Source organism: Lycium barbarum, chromosome 7, assembly GCF_019175385.1.
Source record: "Lycium barbarum isolate Lr01 chromosome 7, ASM1917538v2, whole genome shotgun sequence".
Taxonomy (NCBI): Eukaryota; Viridiplantae; Streptophyta; class Magnoliopsida; order Solanales; family Solanaceae; genus Lycium; species Lycium barbarum.
Window position 1 is genome coordinate 62100851 of NC_083343.1, and position 20403 is coordinate 62121253.

Here is a 20403-nt window from a genome sequence, read left to right on the forward strand (position 1 = left end):
ACCTTTCGAAGTATTCACTCCGGTTGGTGATCCTGTAATAGCGAGGCAAGTATATAAGAACTGTGTAGTCATTATACGTAATCGTCAGACAAAGGCTGATTTGATTGAACTTGAGATGATAGATTTTGACGTAATTATGGGTATGGACTGGTTGGCGTCATGCTATGCTAATGTTTGTTGCCAGACAAAGGTAGTTCGATTCAAATTTCTGGGAAAGCCCATACTCGAGTGGAAGGGTAATACAGTTTCCCCAAAGGGTAGGTTTATTTCCTACCTTAAAGCGAGAAAGATGATAGCCAAGGGTTATATTTGTAATCTAGTTCGTGTTCATGACACGGAAGTGGAAGTGCCAGCTTTCCAGTCTGTCCTGGTAGTGAATGAATTCCCAGATGTGTTTCCCGACGAGTTACCAGGCCTTCCTCCAGAAAGGGAAATCGATTTTGCTATTGATGTAGTACCCAACACCGAGCCTATTTCTATTCCTCCCTATCGAATGGCTCCAGCAAAGTTGAAAGAGCTAAAGGCACAGTTGAAAGACTTACTCGAAAAGGGTTTTATTAGACCCAGTTCATCACCGTGGGGAGCACCGGTCTTGTTCGTGCGAAAGAAAGATAGGTCGCTACGAATGTGTATCGATTATAGACAGTTGAACAGGGTGACTGTGAAGAACAGATATCCCCTTCCCAGAATCGACGACTTGTTCGATCAATTACAAGGTGCTAAGTGGTTTTCTAAGATAGACCTAAGATCGGGTTATCATCAAGTGAGGATCAGAGAAGAAGACATTCCCAAGACAGCCTTTAGAACGAGGTACGTCCATTACGAGTTCTGAGTAATGTCGTTTGGGTTGACAAACGCCCCGGCGATGTTCATGAATTTAATGAATAATGTGTTCAGGTCGTTCTTGGATCTTTTCGTGATAGTGTTTATCGACGATATCCTGGTATATTCTCGCACAGAGTCAGAACATGCAGATCATCTAAGAATTGTTCTTGGCGTTCTTCGAGATCGGGAATTGTATGCAAAGTTTTCGAAGTGCGAGTTTTGGCTAAAATCCATGGCATTTCTAGGTCATGTTATTTCAGATGATGGTATCCGAGTCGACACTCAGAAAATAGAAGCTGTGAAGACTTGGCCAAGGCCTACGACACCTACGGAAGTTCGTAGTTTTATTGGGTTAGCAGGGTATTACAGGAGATTTGTAGAGGGCTTCTCATCTATTTCAGCCCCATTGACGAAGTTATCTCAGAAGTTGGATAAATTCCAGTGGAATGATGCCTGTGAGCGTAGTTTCCAAGAGTTGAAAAACAGGTTGACCTCAGCGCCAGTGCTAACACTTCCAGAAGGGTCCGATGGCTATGTCGTATATTGTGATGCCTCCGGTGTGGGAATAGGATGCGTATTAATGCAGCATGGGAGAGTCATTGCATATGCCTCGAGACAGTTGCGAAGGCATGAACAGAATTATCCGACTCATGATCTCGAATTGGACGCGGTTATCCACGCCTTAAAAATATGGAGGCACTACTTGTATGGTGTACGTGTTGACATCTATACGGATCACAAAAGCCTCCAATATATTTTCAAACAGAAGGAGTTGAACCTGCGGCAAAGGCGATGGTTAGAATTACTAAAGGATTACGATGTGAACATTCTATATCATCCAGGGAAGGCGAATGTAGTGGCAGATGCACTTAGCCGCCGATCGATGGGTAGTTTATGTGGAGTTCCTTCGGAAAAGCAGGAAATGGTTCGTGAGCTCCATCAACTAGCAAGTCTCGGCGTACGTGCGACTGATGCAGGAGATGCAAGTATTAGCATCAATGACCCCACAGTTTCATCATTGAATCTAGAGGTAAAGGAACGACAATATGAGGATTCCCAGCTAAGTCATTATCGAGATCTAGCTCACGAAAAAGAAAAGTCTCCATTTGATGTTTCCATAGAAGGGGTCCTTAGATATCGGGGCAGGTTATGCGTACCGGATGTGGCAAACTTACGCCAACGAATTTTAGAGGAAGCATATTATTCCCGGTATTCTATTCATCCAGATGCAACCAAGATGTACCACGACCTTAAGTTGCTATATTGGTGGGATGGCATGAAGCGAGACATAGCAGGGTTTGTAGCCCAATGACCAAATTGTCAGCAAGTGAAAGCCGAACATCAAAAGCCAGGAGGTTTATTGCAAGCAATGGAAATTCCTACGTGGAAATGGGAAGAAATTAATATGGATTTTGTGGTAGGATTACCCCGTACGCGAGGGAAGTATGATTCTATATGGGCGATCGTGGACAGGCTCACAAAAGCAACTCATTTTCTCCCCGTCAGGACTACGTATTCACTGGAAGACTATGCTAAATTGTATCTCAAGGAGATTGTACGACTTCATGGTATTCCTTTGGCCATTATCACGGATAGAGGGGCGCAGTTCACAGCCAAGTTCTGGAAGTCCTTTCAAGAAGGTCTAGGTACTCGAGTTAAGCTCAGCACGGCGTTCCACCCACAGACCGATGGGCAAGCCGAGCGCACTATTCAGACCTTAGAAGATATGCTACGAGCATGTGTGCTGGACTTCGGTGGTAGTTGGGATGAGCATTTGCCTCTTATTGAATTTGCCTATAATAACAGCTATCATTCCAGTATCCAAATGGCCCCGTATGAAACCTTATATGGAAGAAAATGCAGATCTCCAATTGGATGGTTTGAAACCGGAGAAGTACAATTGATAGGCCCCGACTTGGTCCAACAAGCAGTTGAAAAGGTTAAAGTGATTCGAGACCGACTGTTAACAGCTCAAAGTTGCCAAAAGTCTAATGCGGACAACCGCCGACGGGATTTAGAATTTCAAGCTAATGATTGGGTATTCCTGAAAGTTTTACCAATGAAGGGAGTAATGAGGTTCGGCAAAAAGGGGAAATTGAGTCCAAGATACATTGGACCTTATCGAATCATCCGCAAGGTGGGAAGAGTAGCCTATGAGTTGGACTTGCCTTCAGAGCTCGAATCTGTACACCCAGTATTCCATGTTTCGATGCTCCGCAAGTGTATTGGAGACCCCACGAGGATTGTTCCAATTGATGATGTACAAGTGACAGAGAAGTTGACATACGAAGAAGTGCCCATTGCTATTTTGGATAGACAAGTGCGAAGGCTTCGGAATAAAAAGGTTGCTTCAGTCAAAGTGCTATGGCGGAACAATAATCGGGAAGAAATGACTTAGGAAGCGGAGGAAAAGATGAAATCTATGTACCCCCATTTGTTCCAATCCACAGAAGAGATTCAAAATGAGACGTCGACGATATGAGGTATGAATGTTTTAATTTTATGTTTTTGGTCGTGTGTGGCCATAAATGTGTTGATATTGTGACATAGGCCTGTAAGGCGATGATATTATGGGTCGTTGTGGTAAATTGGTAGTGCCAAATTACAAAGGGAACTCTGGCAAAAATTTTCTAGAATCCGCGAGTGTCGAACATTCGAGGACGAATGTTCCAAAAGGGGGGAAGAATGTTACACCTCGGGAATTTTTCCGTACTTGTGTGATGAGTAGAACAATGAAGGACTTGAATGTATGGTGTTTTACTAAGTCGAGAATGGCTAATTTTGCATTATTGGAAATAATAAAGTTGTAGAAAATATTTCACCCAGTGGTCGTATATGGCACTATACGTAAAGTGATTTACGGACCGTATAGTGCAATCGTCTTTCATTGCGTCAAAAATCTCAAGATTCTGTTAAGTGTTGAAATGGTTAAAGACGACCCAGAATACGGCTCGTAAACTGGTTTACGGACCGTAAACCAGGTCGTAAACCACCAGGTCCCTCAGCCAAGACTTTCTGTAAATGTTGAATATGGTTAAATACGACCTAGTTTACGGCCCGTAAACTGGTTTACGGACCGTAAACCAGGTCGTAAACTGCCATGTCCACCAGCCAAACTCTCTGTTTTTGGAATGCTTAAATACAACCACAGTGGACGACCCGTAAATCAAAATACGGTCCGTAAACTGCAGTTTACGACTACTGTTCACCCGACGAGAATTCATTAAACATCAGCTTTTGAGTTATTAAAAGGAACTTAGGCCTCATTTTATTTCATTCTTCATTCATACAACTCAAGAACACTCTAGAACTCTCCAAATACTTCCTCCATAATAATCCAAGAGAATCAAGGGAAAGCTAAAGATCAACAACACAAAACCTATGAAATCAAGTGCAAGAACACATCAAGGGATCATCTAAGTCAAGTAATTCCCAAGAAGGTGAACTAGGGTTTTGTTTAAGTGAAGAATTTTAACTCAAGGGTTATTCAACCACTATCCAAGGTAAGTTTCATGATCATTCTATGTTGTTTGAAGTATTGAAAAGCTTAGACACTTGAAATGTAGAAGAACATAGAAATGGACCATTATTGAGTGAATAGTGCCATAAATGAATGATAGTGGGATTGAATTATGAATGTTGAAGTGTTGTGAATAAAAATACGTTATAAATGATGTTTATATCATGAAACAAACGTTAAACGCATGAAAATGCAAGGACGAGTCATAAGGCTAATTATGAGGGAAATTGGAGGAAAATGGTGGATTTTGCTAAATGTACGTAAACGACAATTGTTGATTTCGATATTGTGAGTAATGCTATGAATGTTGGGAGTTAATATAAAACATGGGAAAAATAGTATAAACAAAAGAAGCGCTGTCCGACTTCTCTTAGAATTAGCGACGCGTTCTTGTAGTTAGTATGCTAATGTTGATATGAATTCTTTATGAAGGTAACAACGCGATATTGAAGGAGAACGAGTGAGCGATATCTTAGCTAAACGACAAAGGTATGTGAGGCTAGTCCCTTCTTCCTGATGGCATGAATCTTGTAGCACGAAATTCCTATTCTCTTCATGAGTTCTTATAGTCCGAAAGGCTAAGAGTCTAACTCCTTAATGTCTATATAAGATGAGGAATACGATATGATGATGCTAGTATAATGATGATGTTAATTATCGCTTACACTCACCTTATGTACTTGTTCCTTCAAGGTGAGGCAGAGTATCAATACTTGTTCCATAATGGAATCGGGGGATCACGACCTTACGTCACCCCGATAGAATAAAGTTAATATTGAGCCTTATGCATGTATTACAATGAGATAAGTATTTTATGATGAGTATATTATTATTATGAGCATTTTATGATAAGCATGACATGAGCATTTCACACCGTGCCTAGTTGGCCGGGCAGTCACCGCCAAGGCGGGCAGCTATACGGATACACCATGACCTTCGGGCATGGGCAGACACCACTAGTGGGCGGCATGAGATGGTACCCCGGACGCGGGAGGCCTGGACGCGGGTTAATATTATTGATTATCACACCGTTCCGACATGGACGGGCAGCTTGCATATGATGCATATATGTTATGAGAATGAGTATGAGTAAGATGGCACGCATGATTTCCTTTATGATTATAAGACAGATCCAGATATTTCACGTTGATGTTATCACTATGTTATTGATGTTTTCTTTCATTGTTTATGCTTCTCATACTCAGTACAACATTCGTACTGACGTCCTTTCTTCGGACACTGTGTTCATGCCCACAGGTAGACAGAGAGGAGAGCTTGGCCCAGATCCTCAGTAGCAGTCAGCTGGTTGAAAGCACTCCATTGTCCGGAGGTGCTTAGGATTATCCTTTTGGTATATATGTATATTTTGGGCATGACGGAGTCTTGTTCCGTCCATGTATATACAGTATGTTAGTAGAGGCTCGTAGATACGCAGTGTGGGTTAGATGGTCTCACAAGACGTTTTCATATGCATGTATATTATTTTGATGGCCGAAAGACAATTGTATATAAAGTATTTATGTTTGTTTAATTATGATTTTCCTACAACTGGTATGTAAATTGATAAAAGAATATTAAATGAGCAAGATAAGTAGTAGAGTGAGCGGTGCTCGGTAACTAGCTCCGGGTACCCATCGCGGCCCCTAACTGGGTCGTGACAATAATACGCCATGAGGCCAGTTCAACATTCGAGGACGAATGTTCTAAAGGGGGGGAGGATGTTATATCCCGCATTTTACGTATTCGGATAATTGAAGATAATTGCGGGAAGTTAAGAGCAAAGCTATATTTTTGATCTTGTTTGGAATATAAGTTGGTTATGAAAATTTTGATGTGGAAATATTAAGAATGGCTAAGGGCAAATTTGGAAATTGGAAAATAATTTTTCAAAAAAAAAAAAAGGGGGAAAGATTGGTCTTGAAATAAATGGGCTTGAAAAAAAAAAAAAAAAAAAAAGAGGCCCAAGTGTGGCCGGCCAAGTGGTATGGGCCAAGCCCACATGGGAGTTTAATATATGTAAGTAAAAAGATGATAAATTCATCTTCAACTTAGAAGAGTCAAGAAACTTTGAGAGAAGCTAGGAAAGCCCTCCATATTCGGCCAAGCTTGGGAGAGCAAGAACCTTGGAAAAAAATTGCTCAAAAATTATTTTCTACTAATTGGAAGGTCCCTAGCAAGGTGAAGTGATCCTTGGAGCAACTAGAACATTTATTCTTGCAAGCTACAAATTCTAGCCAAGTGAGAAGATAAGTGGAAAAAGTAAGAATCAATCTTCTTTTATATGTTATGGATAATTGTGTATGTTGTGGTGTGTAGAAATGAGTGAAATTCATGAAAATATGGGCATAGTGTTGTGGCCGTGTGGTGTTTTTGTGGTATAGAAGACAATGAATCAATTTCTCTTAGTATTTTGATTGTTATTGTCATGAATGCTATGTTGGTAATGAAAGTTTGATGATTCAAGTTGAAGTTGGAAGTGTTGGAAAGTTATTTTAGAAACTAATGTGATGTTAGAAGCCATTTCTTATATTTATGGAAAACAATGTGTTAGTGTGTGAATTGTTGGTGAAGTTCATGAGATTGAAGGAAGAAAATGTGTTGTTATTGTTCTTATTCCATTTGGAAGATTTCGGGTGGCATAGCATATGGGTTGGATTATTGTGAATATTGTACGGATTGTTTGAAGTATTCTTGAATATTGTTTGAATGGTTTCGGATTAATACTTGAATATGTGAGCAAATATGAATTGAATATAAGTGAAGCGTCGTTGAAGATTGTAGGAAGAAGTTGTTAATGTTAGTATGCGTTTTGAATCGATTGTGGATATTGTTAGAATAATTGTTGGTATTGTTGTCGATATTTTGGTCGAGTTAAATTCTCGAATTTGTTGTTGAATGTTTGGCTGAGTTGAATTCTCGGGGATGTTGCATTTTCAGGGGAAATGCTGCCGAAATTTCTGTAGATTAAGTGTTGGTTTAGAATTGGACTCTAAGTGTTTATGGCTAATGTTCGGTATATATGAATATTGTTGTAGATCTTGCGAAGCGAAAGACTTAAGTTCGGATTAGCATAGAAAGCGGGCAAGGTATGTAAGGCTTACCTTTCTTTCTTTTGGCATGATCTCTATGAAACGAACAAATGACGTATATGTATGATTCCAAAGAAATTCCTATTCTTAGAGCCACTAGGATGGCTAACGTCCTTGATTTGCATAAGCTGTTTCATATGAATTTGGTGCGTATCTATGTTGTCCGAAGATCTACATGATATGAGTATTGCTTCAATTTCCAAAAATAGCTTCTGAAATGTTCATAGAAGGTTCTGTACTTTAAACGCTCATAACTTTCTCATACTAAGTCGGATTGACCCGAAACTTGTTTCAGAGTCTTCGGGTGTCGGAAAGTATACGTGTTCATCGAATCTTGGAATTAACACATTATGATATATGGATCGGGCCGTACGTTCCACGGCATTATATTAACACCTTATGATATATGGATCGGGCCGTACGTTCCACGGCATTATATTGATACATGACTTTCAGTTTTGATCTATGTTGATGACATACATGATTTCCGTTTTAAGAAGGCAAGTGCTTTGATGTTTTTAAAGATCATGTTGATTCTGGTAAATCTCTGTTTCAGTTATGATCCTCAAGTGTCAATTTGCGCACCTATCTATCGAGTCATGATTTATATGCATATAGTTTCTCACGACTCTGTTCATGCAAGCCTCAATATGTCTATTCATCGAGTCCCGGGCCGGGTATGTTATCGTGCGCACTCCACTGCATTTTTCACCAAGTCCCTCAATAGAGGGCCGGGTACTGTATATGCATATGATGATGTGATGTGATGATGATGATGTGTTATGGTGGCCAGGAGGGCATATGATGATTTGATTCACCGAGTCCCTCACTAGAGGGCCGGGTACGGTATGTATATGATATACGATGTTCACATGCATGATTCTATTTACCGAGTCCGTTAATGGGCCGGGTACGGTATGACTTCATTCACCGAGTCCCTCACTAGAGGGCCGGGTACGGTATATATATGTATATGTATATGTATGCATGATGATATGAAAGTATGATGATATGATTTTGTTCACCGAGTCCCTCACTAGAGGGCCGGGTACGGTATATGTATACATGTATTCATGATGACATAATGACATGATTTCATTCACCGAGTCCCATAATGGGCCGGGTACGGTACGCGATATGAAAATGTTCGATTCTGTTCCATATTACACAGGTACAGTGGTTTCCTTATTATGATACTTGACTCCTGGAATCTCTATTTCAGTTATGATCCTTTCAGTTGTATTTCATGCCTTACATACTCAGTACATATTCCATTCGTGTGAGTGACCCGACAGCTTAGGCTATCTGTTCTGCTGCCTTGGAGTGCTCCCTTGTTCCGGAGCCCATATTTTGGTACAGACTCTTCCGTTATATATATGTATGTGTATATTCAGGGGTACGGCGGGGCCCTATCCCATCATATGCTTCTGTTGTGTTTGTTAGAGGCCTGTAGACATATATCTGGGTCATGGGTCGTTAATGTTCGGTTATGTCTGTGATTTGCGTCTAAGCGGTCCTATTTGCCATGACAGCCTTAACGGCTTGTATGTATATATACTTATGTATATGCTTTGGACGATATGTTCTACGACAGCCTTGGCGACTCATGTATGATGTGTTTGATATATGCGACCGCTTAAGATAACATCCGTCCTTAATATCTGTAATAATTAATATATGTTGGATAAATTATGGATAAGTCGTTGATATGCTGATTTGGTAAGTAAGCGCGTATGGGTGTCCATCTCGGGCACTAGTCACGGCCCACGGGGTTGGGTCGTGACAGAAGGTTCCATAAGGATTGGAGATCAAACGAAACGACGAGATTAACTTCAGAAAAATAGAGTTATACGACCATTTATATGATCCGTATAACTTTATACGATTCGTATAAAGGGTCTGTATAACCTTACTGAAAAAGGGATTTCCTTGATGGTGAAATACGGTCATTTATACGGACCGAATAAGGGTCCGTATAACTCCTGTCGGGCTGAGTATTTTCCAAGCATAAATATATGTTCCCACTTCTAATTTTTCATTCTTCCAACTTCACCACTTCTCTCAAGACCTCTAGAAGGTTCCATATTTCACTAACATAAATTCAAGGAGAATCAAAGATCAAATACCAAAACTAGTAGAATCAAGTGCACAAATGCTAATGAGGGTTGATGGAAGCTAGAAATTTCTTTGGAAGTGGAGCTAGGGTTTTCTCCAACTGAAGCATTTCTATCCAAGATCCATTCCTTCATAATCAAAGGTGAGTTTTATGATCATTTCATGCTACTAAGAGTATTGAATGGTTGAGAGACTTGGATTATGAAAGAAAGTAGAAAATGGGTTACAAATATGAGAATAGTAGTATTCTTGAGTAGTAGCTTGACATGAATCATGATTCTTGACATGTTATGAGTATAATCTTGTTATAAATGTTATTAAGAATATTGGAGAAGCATTATATGAGGAGGAATGTGGTGTTGTATTATGGCTATGGTTATGAATGACTTTGAAAGGGAATATTGAGAATTGAATAATGACTAACTTAACAAAGTTTATTGATTACGGTATTGTAGTGTTGTTATCGTTGTTTGGGAGTTGTTATATTATATGGAGGAAGTTGTAGAAACAAAGGAGATGCTGCCCAATTTTCATTAGCTTTAGCTTAGCTTCAAGTATGTTTCTGATTATCTAATCTTAGTACGAATTCCCTTGAATGTAGAATTACGAACTTGGAAGGAAGCATTTAGTCGGCAAGTTAGAAAGGCGAAAAGGTATGTAAGGCTAGTCCCTTTCCTTCAAAGGCATGACTCTTATTATGTGACTCCTGCTTATATTCCCATGATCTCCTTACATCCTAAAAGATAGAAGTTAAAGATTCTCAAGAGCTTCTTATGAACTAGAGATGAGATATGTGTTATGATAACGATGATAATAATGATAAGCTTGATATTTTATCCTTGTGATTTCATTGATGTCAATTCTTGTTGATACCTCACCTCATGATATTAGTTCCTTCAAGGTGGGGCATAGCGATGAGGATTATCCCATAATGTAATCGGAGGTTACTAACCTTACGTCACTCCGATAGAGTCATAGCTTTCCGTGAGTTCTCATGCATGCATTATGTTATGTATAAATATGAGTACACCGCGCCGATATGGTCGGGCAGTCACCACTATGACAGGTGTAGTGGGCTGCTATGATGATGATTACACCATGTCTATATGGCATGGGCAGACACCACTAGTGGGCGGCATGAGATGTACCCCGAACGCGGGCTCATGATGACCACACCGTACCTATATGGTCGGGAAGCTTATATATGTATACTCGATATGATGTTGTTTATGGTGTAAGTTGGCATGCATAATTCGGTCTTACGAGACATTCAATTGTAGGTTGTTTCCTTACTTGATGTTTCCTTATGTCTTTGGCATGATATTATTGTTCATGCCTTACATACTCAGTAAATTTTCCATACTGACGTCCTTTTTCATTTACGGACGCTGTGTTCATGCCCACAGGTAGACGGCCCAGACGCTTAGGAGCTCACTCAGCAGATTTGTAGGAGCACTACACTACTCCGGTGTCGCCATTTCTTGGTATATTATTTTGTGTACATATTGGGGGCATGGCGGGGTCCTGTCCCATCCTTATGATTTTAGTACTTCAGTTAGAGGCTCGTAGATACTTATGTGTGGGTTGTAGATGTTGTGAGACTTTCTCATTGTATATTTTGTATATCATTTTTGTGACCTCGTGGTCTATGTACACATATATGTTCGGAGGATATTGGTGATCATTTTATGATACGTCTTGTATGGGAATGATATTTGTTCAGGTTGAGTATGATAGATAACATGATGAGAGATGCTCGGTAGTCAGCTCCGGATACCCGTCATGGCCCACTAGCCGGGTCGTGACAAAAGATTCTTTGAAGCATGGAGCTTACGTTTGGAATATTTTAACGGGATTTAAGGTATGTCTCTCTTTTTAAAACTTGTTTTGGATGCATGTCTCTTTTAAAAAGCTCTTTATTGAATAAAAAAAGGTGAACTTTTCATACTTCAAAAAACCCCATTTCATGCTTTGATTGTGGTTGGTGTGTGTGAGGGGACAAACCCAGATTTAACCTTGATTGTATTACACTCTATACATGTATATGTAATTCTAATCATTTTTCTCTATAATAGATGGTCATCAATAATGGCTAAGGGTTGGTAATAGTGTTTTATGATGAACTATAACAATTGAACCTTATTTAAGGAAGTGGAAACGTTTTCAAGATTATCAATGAAATGATGTATCCTTGCAATGACATGGTGAACTTAAATGTAATTGTTGGTGTGACATACTGTGAGACAAATTGTTAATTGGCTTCTATGCTATGAACTTTATTGTTGTGTTTGGCTAGTTACTCAGGAGGAAGGGTAGCCACTATGGATCCTAGTGTGATAATGCCTAGCCATTCGGGAGGAAGAGTGGCCACTTCCGGGTTCGCTACCTGGGGTGTGATTATGCCTAGATATTCGGGAGGAAGGATAGCCACCGTTGAATTTCATATTCTAGTGTGATGCGCTGCTATGATTAGGGAACCTCAAAGGTCATCCCTTCGTTATGATTGATTTTTTTGGGCCTGTATTGGCATGTGTGATGTTCTTATTCTCTCATGGAACTGTTGTTGACAATCATGATCAATTTTAAAGGCATAATTGAAAGTTGTAACTTGACAAAAGGATTTATAATCAGTTTTGATAATTCTTATTGAGATACACAAGCTGAATAATTATTTTTATATTGATTAATGACTTTGTAAACTGTTTAACAAATAATATTACGAATCACAAAGTGGAATAACTGTTTTTATACTATCTTTTCAGAAGTAATTTCTTTATGTTTTATTATATTTTATTTTTATATTACTTGTTATCCCCGAGGCAATCACTGAGTATGAAAGTACTCGGGCATACCATTGTTGTTTTTGATGGTATGTCAGGTAATGGGGAAGAACAGGTTCGTGATACTCTCGACACTTAGGAGAACTTGCTGCTGCTGTTGATTTGGTGAGGCCACATCCTTATTCGTGGGACACTTCCTGTTTCATTTATTATTCTAGATTTTCGGGCTGCGTCTCGAAGTTAGATGATTGTTGTGTCTCTTAGAAGCTCCATATATAGTTGTCAAAATTATGGGTAGATTGTCAAAGTCTAGTATGACTTAATGGGTGTTTGCCACGTTTATGACTATTTACTTATATTAGACTTCAGCTGATTTTATTTCATAATTGTGATCCTGATATATGCAGTTACTTATAACTTTGTTTAATTTAATAAGGAAATATTATTAAAAAGGAACTTGATGTTTAATTATTATATAAGGTACTTCCGGTGTTGTTTATAGCATCGGATGCCTGTTACGTCTAGGGTCAGTTTTGGGGCGTGACAAGATGTCTATGAAGAAGGAAGAAAAGAATGGAATCAAAAGGGAAAGGAGCCTATCTCTCAAAGTGGCTAGGGAAGACTCAAGCGACGATGAATCAGAGTTGGCATATCTTACACGGAGATTCCATAAATTGATTCGGAAAAATGGTGGAATCCAGATGATGGGAAGCTTCATCAAAAATCTTAAAGGAAATGAATATTCTTGCCATAGGTGTGGAAGACCCAACCACTTTGCTAAAGAGTGCCCTCTAAACAAGCAGGACAACTATGATAGAACTACATGAAGGTACCACGTTCCTGATAGAAAATTTTGAAGAAAGGAAGCTACCGATGCTATAATAAAACAAACACTTGCTACGTTGAAGGACTCTTCCACTGAGTCTGATGAAGAAGATGTCAAAAGGAACACATCAATGGTGGTCATAGAAAATGAAGCCTCTAAGTATGAGTCAATATTTGCACTTATGGAAAAATCAGACTCAGATGATAGTGATGAGAGTAATGAAGATGCAGAAGTAAATTTTCTTGAGGTAAAGAAGAACCTGAAAGCTAGCTTACTCTCAAAATAAACTCAGGTCACTGTCAGGCATGCTAATTGATGCATATCATGCCCTTGTAGTTGAGAAAGGTGCACTCGTTCATGAAATCAGTGATTGTGAACTCGAAAGAGACAATATGTTGATGTCAATTGGAGAGATGAGGGAACAAGTTGATGAGACTAAACAACTGAATATTATGCTGGAAAGGGAATTGAAAAAGGATACAGAGGCGCATCTTAAAGGAAAGGTCGAAGCCAATAGAGCTCACTTGGAGCTCGAAGATGAACTCAAAAAGACAAAACTGAGCCTCATTACCCAGATTGAGAGAAGCAAGCAGTTAAAGGAAGACTTGAATAGAATCAAGTTTGATCTTGATAGAGCTCTCAAGTGGACCTGGTCTTCTAATGTTATCACTTCCATATAAAAATGTAAGGAAAGTGATAAAGAAGGAAGTGGTTTTGTAATAGAGAAGACCCCCTACCATCCCCATAACAAGTATGTCTCCACCACTGAAAATTATTTGTGAACCCATTGTGGACGAGTAGGTTACTATAAGGAGTCCTACAAAGCAAGAATTGAATCGGTTAAGAGGAACAAAGAGTTTATTGCAATAAGAGTAAGTTTAGGTACAAAAGAAACTGGTTCTCAAAAGAAAGGACCACAAAAGGAGAAAGGGAATGTGCTGCCTGTTTGGGTGAAAAGGAATCTGATCCATCCCTTCTATAATTATAAGGGACCTAAGCTGGTTTGGGTTCCCAAATCCAAACACGGACATCATGTGTAGGCCGAGGAGAGAGAGAAGAAAGGAAATAGTTAACTAATCTCCTGGGTTAACTTGAGAAGTCTCTCCTCAAAGCCTTCACATCAGGGTGTGTGTCTTTTTAATCCAACAGAAAGCACATCTCAATATCAAAAGTTGTAGTTCAAAATTCAATCACTCCAAGGGAAGCAAGAAGGAAGATATGCAAGATGAAAAAGCAGAATGTGAAAATACTGGGTCAAAAGGTGGATGTGACAGAAAAGGGGGTATGCACACATGGGAAGTGCAGTACAGCACATGAACAAGTTTTCAGAATTGCTGCTTAGCGCTGTCAAATTGTCCAGAGAGCCGGTCTCCCTGTGACACAGGTTAGTAGTTCTCTCAGCACTTTCATATGTTTTCTTAACTACTTATAGTACCAAGTCAGTCAAGCGTCTCCCACTTTAAAATTAACAAAAAAAAAATGAATCCCCGGGATTGATGCTTCAATTCTGAACCAATACACTTTCTCTTATATCCCCTCTGAACAGTCATCTTCGAAACCTTAACAACAACTATAGACTCTCTCTTTTCATTTCACCGTCAATCTCTCTCTCTCTTACATAAGGCCTTCTCTGGTTCACATCGCTTCACATCTCTTTCCCATTGCTAAATACTACCTAGTGTGACAGACTGCTCTCTAACTAAAGTGAAATGGTTCCCATGTCATCATCCTCATATGATCCAACCTCCTCAGACCAAAATACCAGCGACTCTGTTTCTCTTGGAGCGGGTGTTACACCTCGGAAAATTTTTCGTTCATGCACAGTGAATAGACTGATGAAGGGCGCGAAGTATTCGATGTTTTGATGAGTAAGAAATAACATTTGATGATTCTAAATGAGATTTCAAATACATGTGAAGTAGGAGACGGAAGTTGTTAAAGAAGGCAAGGCATACGTTATGTATCGGAAAGGATTTACGAGTAAAGAGTTAATGATGATTTAATGATGCCTTGGAGAAGAGTTATGACATCCCGTAGATTGTTAATGAGGTGATAAACAAGTGTTAAGAAGGTTCCATAAGGATTGGAGATCAAACGAGTCGACGAGAACGAAATCGGAATAGCTGGGCATTATACGGCCCAACATACTGGCTGTATAAATTTTACCGGCCGTATGTTAGGCCGTATATTTAGCGCAGATGGGCAACCTTCACTGGACCGAACATACGGCCAGACATACTGCCCGTATAAAAGATACGGACCGTATGTTGGTCCGTAGAAACTGGTCGGGTCAGATTTTTGTGTATTAATAAGGGATCCAAGTTCATTACATTTTATTTCCCTTTCACTCCCCTTCTCTCTAAAACATCTCTCTACACTTCTCCCATAAGAATTCAAGAGATATTAGTGATCAACTTCATCAAACCAAGTGAATCAAGTGTAAGAAGCTCATTAAAGTTAATCCAAGACAAGTAATCCAAGTGATGGTGAAACTAGGGTTTTGCTCAAGTGGAGTGTTTGCACTCAAGGTTCATTCCTACACCATCTAAGGTAAGATTTATGGTATTTCCATGTTGTTTAAGGTATTTGAAAGTTGAAGGACATGGATTATAGAAGGAGATAGAAAATGGGTTATAAATATGAGAATGGTGACATTTTTGAATAGTAGCTTAATATGAACCATGATTCTTTGTATAGTACGAGTGTAGATATGTTATAAATGATAATAAGAACATAGGAGGAACATTATATGAGGATGAAGGTAATGTTTTGTTATGACCATGGTTATGGATGCCCTTGAAAGGGAAGTAGGAGAATTGAATAATGTATGGTTGATGAAGATTATTGAGTATGATATTATGGATATTGTTATTGACATTTGGGAGTTGATATGTACTATGAGAAAAGTTGAATAAATAAAGGAAATGTTTCCCAATGTTCTCTAGCTTTAGTAAGCGCGTTCATGTACTCGATTAGCTAATGTGAATGTGAATTCTCTTGAAGGTAGAAACGTGAGCATTAAAGGAGAACAATCAAGCGATGGAATTGTTAAATGAAAGAGGTATGTAAGGCTAGTCCTTTCTTTCTAAGGCATAACTCTTATGGTATGAATCCTCCTATCTTTCCATGATTTTCCTACATATCGGGAATTATAAATCTAAGAGTATAAAGAGCTTCATACGAGATAAAGAAAAGAGATACGTTACGAGCATGACAATACCGATGATGAATATAAGTCTAGAAATGCTAAAGCTCATGATACGATATTCCTATGAAGCTAATGATCCTTATATGATTCCTATGATATTATTTCCCTACCTTTCTACGACTTTCTTACATTTCGGGAACTATGAGTCAACATTGATAAAGAGCTTCCTATGAGATAAAGATGAGGAATATGTCATGAATATGATAATAATGATGGTAAGTTTAAGCCTAGAGATTCTAAAGCAAGATATGATGTTCATGAAGTCAATGCCCCTATTTATGATCCCTTGATGTTGTTCATGGTGTACACTCACCTTAAAATGTTAGTTCCATCAAGGTGTGATATGATGAATTTGATTACTCTATAATGGAATCGGGGGCTCTCGACCTTATGTCATCCCGACATTGTTATAGATTGTCTATAAGCTCTAATGCATTTCCTATGACCAATGTTCCGAAAGGTTATGAGTCTATGTTCATAGGGGGTTCCATATGAGATAAAGTTAAGAGATATGCCATAGATATGATGATGGTAATGATGAGCCTAAGTTAGAGATTATAAAATCTATCATGCGATATTTTTATGAAGTTCATGCTACGAATATGATACGATTTTCATAGATTGTCTTTAAATTCAAATGCATGCCCTATGAAAGGCTATGATAAGCTTATGAGATATATGTGATAATAACGATGACGTTGTTGATAGTGATGATGATAATGATGACGATGATAATAGTGATGACGCTAAAGACGTTTATGGGCTTTAATGTATATGTGCCTATGTATGGCTATTATGAAACCTCGAGCTTATATGGCCGGGTAGAATATATATATATATATATATATATATATATATATATATATATATATATGATGCGCGCGCACCACTGCAGTAGGGTACGGATACCACTGAGCCTTGGTAAGGCCAGGTACGGATATCACTGAGCCTTGGTAGGGCCAGGCACGGATAACACTGAGCCTTGGTAGGGCCAGAAACGTATAACACCAAGCATTATTATAGCTGGGTACGTAGGACACCGATCCTATATAGTCGGGTACGATATTACTATGTATTTAAATGTATGAAAATCCTGAAAGACATGTATGTGATATTGTCGAGCCACTACGTGGCCGAATACGGATAATGTTTAAGTGTATGCACAGATACAGTACTATGATATACATATGGTATGATGACGTATACGCTATGATGATACTTGTATTATGTTTGTATATGAGATCGGCATGAAAGGTATCCACCCTTAAAAGTTACGCATGTTATATCTTCATCTTTTGCCTTATGATTTCTCTAATATGTTCATTTGATTCATGCCTTACATACTCCGTACAATATTCGTACTGACGTCCATTTTCTTTGGACGCTGTGTTCATGCCCACAGGTAGATAGGGAGGCGACCCAGATTTATAGAGGCTGATTAGCAGACTTTTGAGAGCACTCCATTATTCCGGAGGTGCCACTGATTTACTGTTGGTGTACATATATGTTTTGGGCACGACGGGATCCTATCCTGTCCATATGTCTAGTACTCTAGTAGAGGCACATAGATACATATGTGTGGGTAGTATGGTCTCACGATTTCCCACGTGTATATATATGTGTATTATTTTGATAGCCGAAGGGCTTATGTAAATAAAGGTAATTATGTATCAAATGAAAATGATTTTTCCTATGAATAGAAGTATGAGATTAATGAATGTACACTTAATGAGTATGATGAGTAGTAGAATGAGTGGTGCTCGGTGGTTAGCCCCGAGTACCCGTCATGTCCCCTAGTCGGGTCATGACAAAAGTGGTATCAGAGCAGTTCAGTCCTAGGAAGTGTCTACGAGCCATGTCTTGTAGAGTCTTGTTTATGGTGTGTTGCACGCCACATCTATAAACAGGAGGCTACAGGGCATTTAGGATGGTTACTCTTCTTTCATCCCTAAGATCGTGCGATAGTGCTAAGCCATAGGAAATGAGATTCCTTATGCTAACCCCTGATTGCAGCAGAAGAACGGTATTGACCGAAGAAAGTGATTGATTATGTTGAAGTTACAGAGGTAAGTCACTTCACTGAGACTACGTTATGAGGGCATGTATTCATATGTTAATGGATTGGTTGTCGTAGAGGTAAATCGATGTAAATACAACCGAGAAATTGAGAAAAGATATCTCTTGATGATAAGTTCAGTTATAAGTTTGTGAACTAAGCAAATCGAATGAATCAGAACAAAGGTAAGCGACGGTATGAAAGATGTGTGTCGAGTAAGGTAAGAGTATTGAGGTATGATTGAAATGTAAAGCTGAAGGGTGAAAGGAAAGGTAAATAGGAAGGGATAACAGGGCAGATCGCTAAAGGATCAAGTACATCTCGAAGCGTGATATATGAGGTAAGTTTCGACATTTTTGTGCTTTTACTTGAAAGCGGGAGCCCTATGTGGTTGAGATATGTCGTACATGTATTTATATTGGCCTTGTGAGACATTGTTGGTATTTGCTGCGTGCAACCTTTGAGATAGCAAGAAATATAGAGAAAACTCTGCTGAAATTTTCCTAGAATGTAAAAGGAGATAAGATATAAGCTTGTAATATGTCCCAACAGGAAAAGATGTTGTGCAAAAAGTAATGGTAGGACGAAATTAAGTTAGGAGTATTATTGATGATTACAAGAGATGAGCTAAATGTTGTTGAATTGATTGTAACAGTAGTTATAAGATCGACATTGATACGGTAAAGAGAAATGCTTGGTAGTACAAAAATATGACATAGAAGAGAAAGGGTAACTCCAATAGAGTGTGATACTGAAGTATTGATTGGATGGATAAGTACAAGTAAAATATGACAAGTTTATTAGCAAAATAGAGTAACAACATGATTGAGACAGGGGTGTGAAATATAAAGGGGTATAATGAATGAAGATACCTTGAAAGGATGACTTATATGTCAAGTGTAATAGGGCTCATTAGAAAAGAGTAACAGGTTGAGTATGCTTACTTCGCAAGGTTTATTCTATTTTACGAGTTGCGAACGAGGTAAAGAAGTGGCACTCTATAGCGTTGGCGAAGATCAAGATATAATGAGAACACGGTAAGAATTGTAATACAAATTAAGTAAAGTATAGTGAGGGAACGACTCAAGACGTGACATGTTCTGTATGAATAAAGAGTGAATGTAAATGTGAAACCAGCAAGCGAGCCGCGGGGTAGTAATGAGAAAGCTTATAAGACCCTGTTAGGGGAAAGACCAGCATAGAGGTTCCTCAATCACAGAAATGATAGCAGGCAATGACAAAAGGGGGAAGTCAACTTGAGAAAGAAATTAGAGAAATGTGATATGGCAAAGTAGTAGTAGTTTGTAATTGGTATAATCAAGAGTATAATCGATATCTTTAGCTGGATGCAAAAGACCAAGACTACAGAAAGATGAATAACGAAATAGGACTATTGTTAGAGAAAGGATCAACACAATAAGATAAATTGAGGAGGAAGGAATGTAAAGAAATAAGAAAGGGGAATAGAAAGAGAAGGAAATGCGCCGCAAAGTACCCATACTCAAGAAATAGTCTTGTTATGATTAAAGGAAGATGCAACTCCTCCGAATATCCTATACCAAGTTAGAACGAGTAAAGTATATGCAGTAATGAGCAGAAAAGAAAAACATGATCATGAGTTATGAGTTTATCGTACGATGATAAAGCGATGGAGTAAAGCTATCATCAACGACAAATACAATATGATTATGATGGGTTTTGAAATCAATGTTGAGTGCAACACAAGGGTAAAAGAGTATGAGGCATAAGGAGTATTAGTCGTGCATGAGACTTAGGCCCTGGAAAACAAAAATGACATTATAAGTGAACTTTGAACACCGAAGAAGAGAGTAAGTGACATTGCATGGACGGTATGGATAACTAGGCATACTACTATTGTGAGCATCCCTATCGGACAGAAGTTGTTAATTGGAGCAGATTTAGACATTGACTCATAATTACTGGGTGAGCTAAGTAAAATACATCCTTGTTTGGATTGCTATGT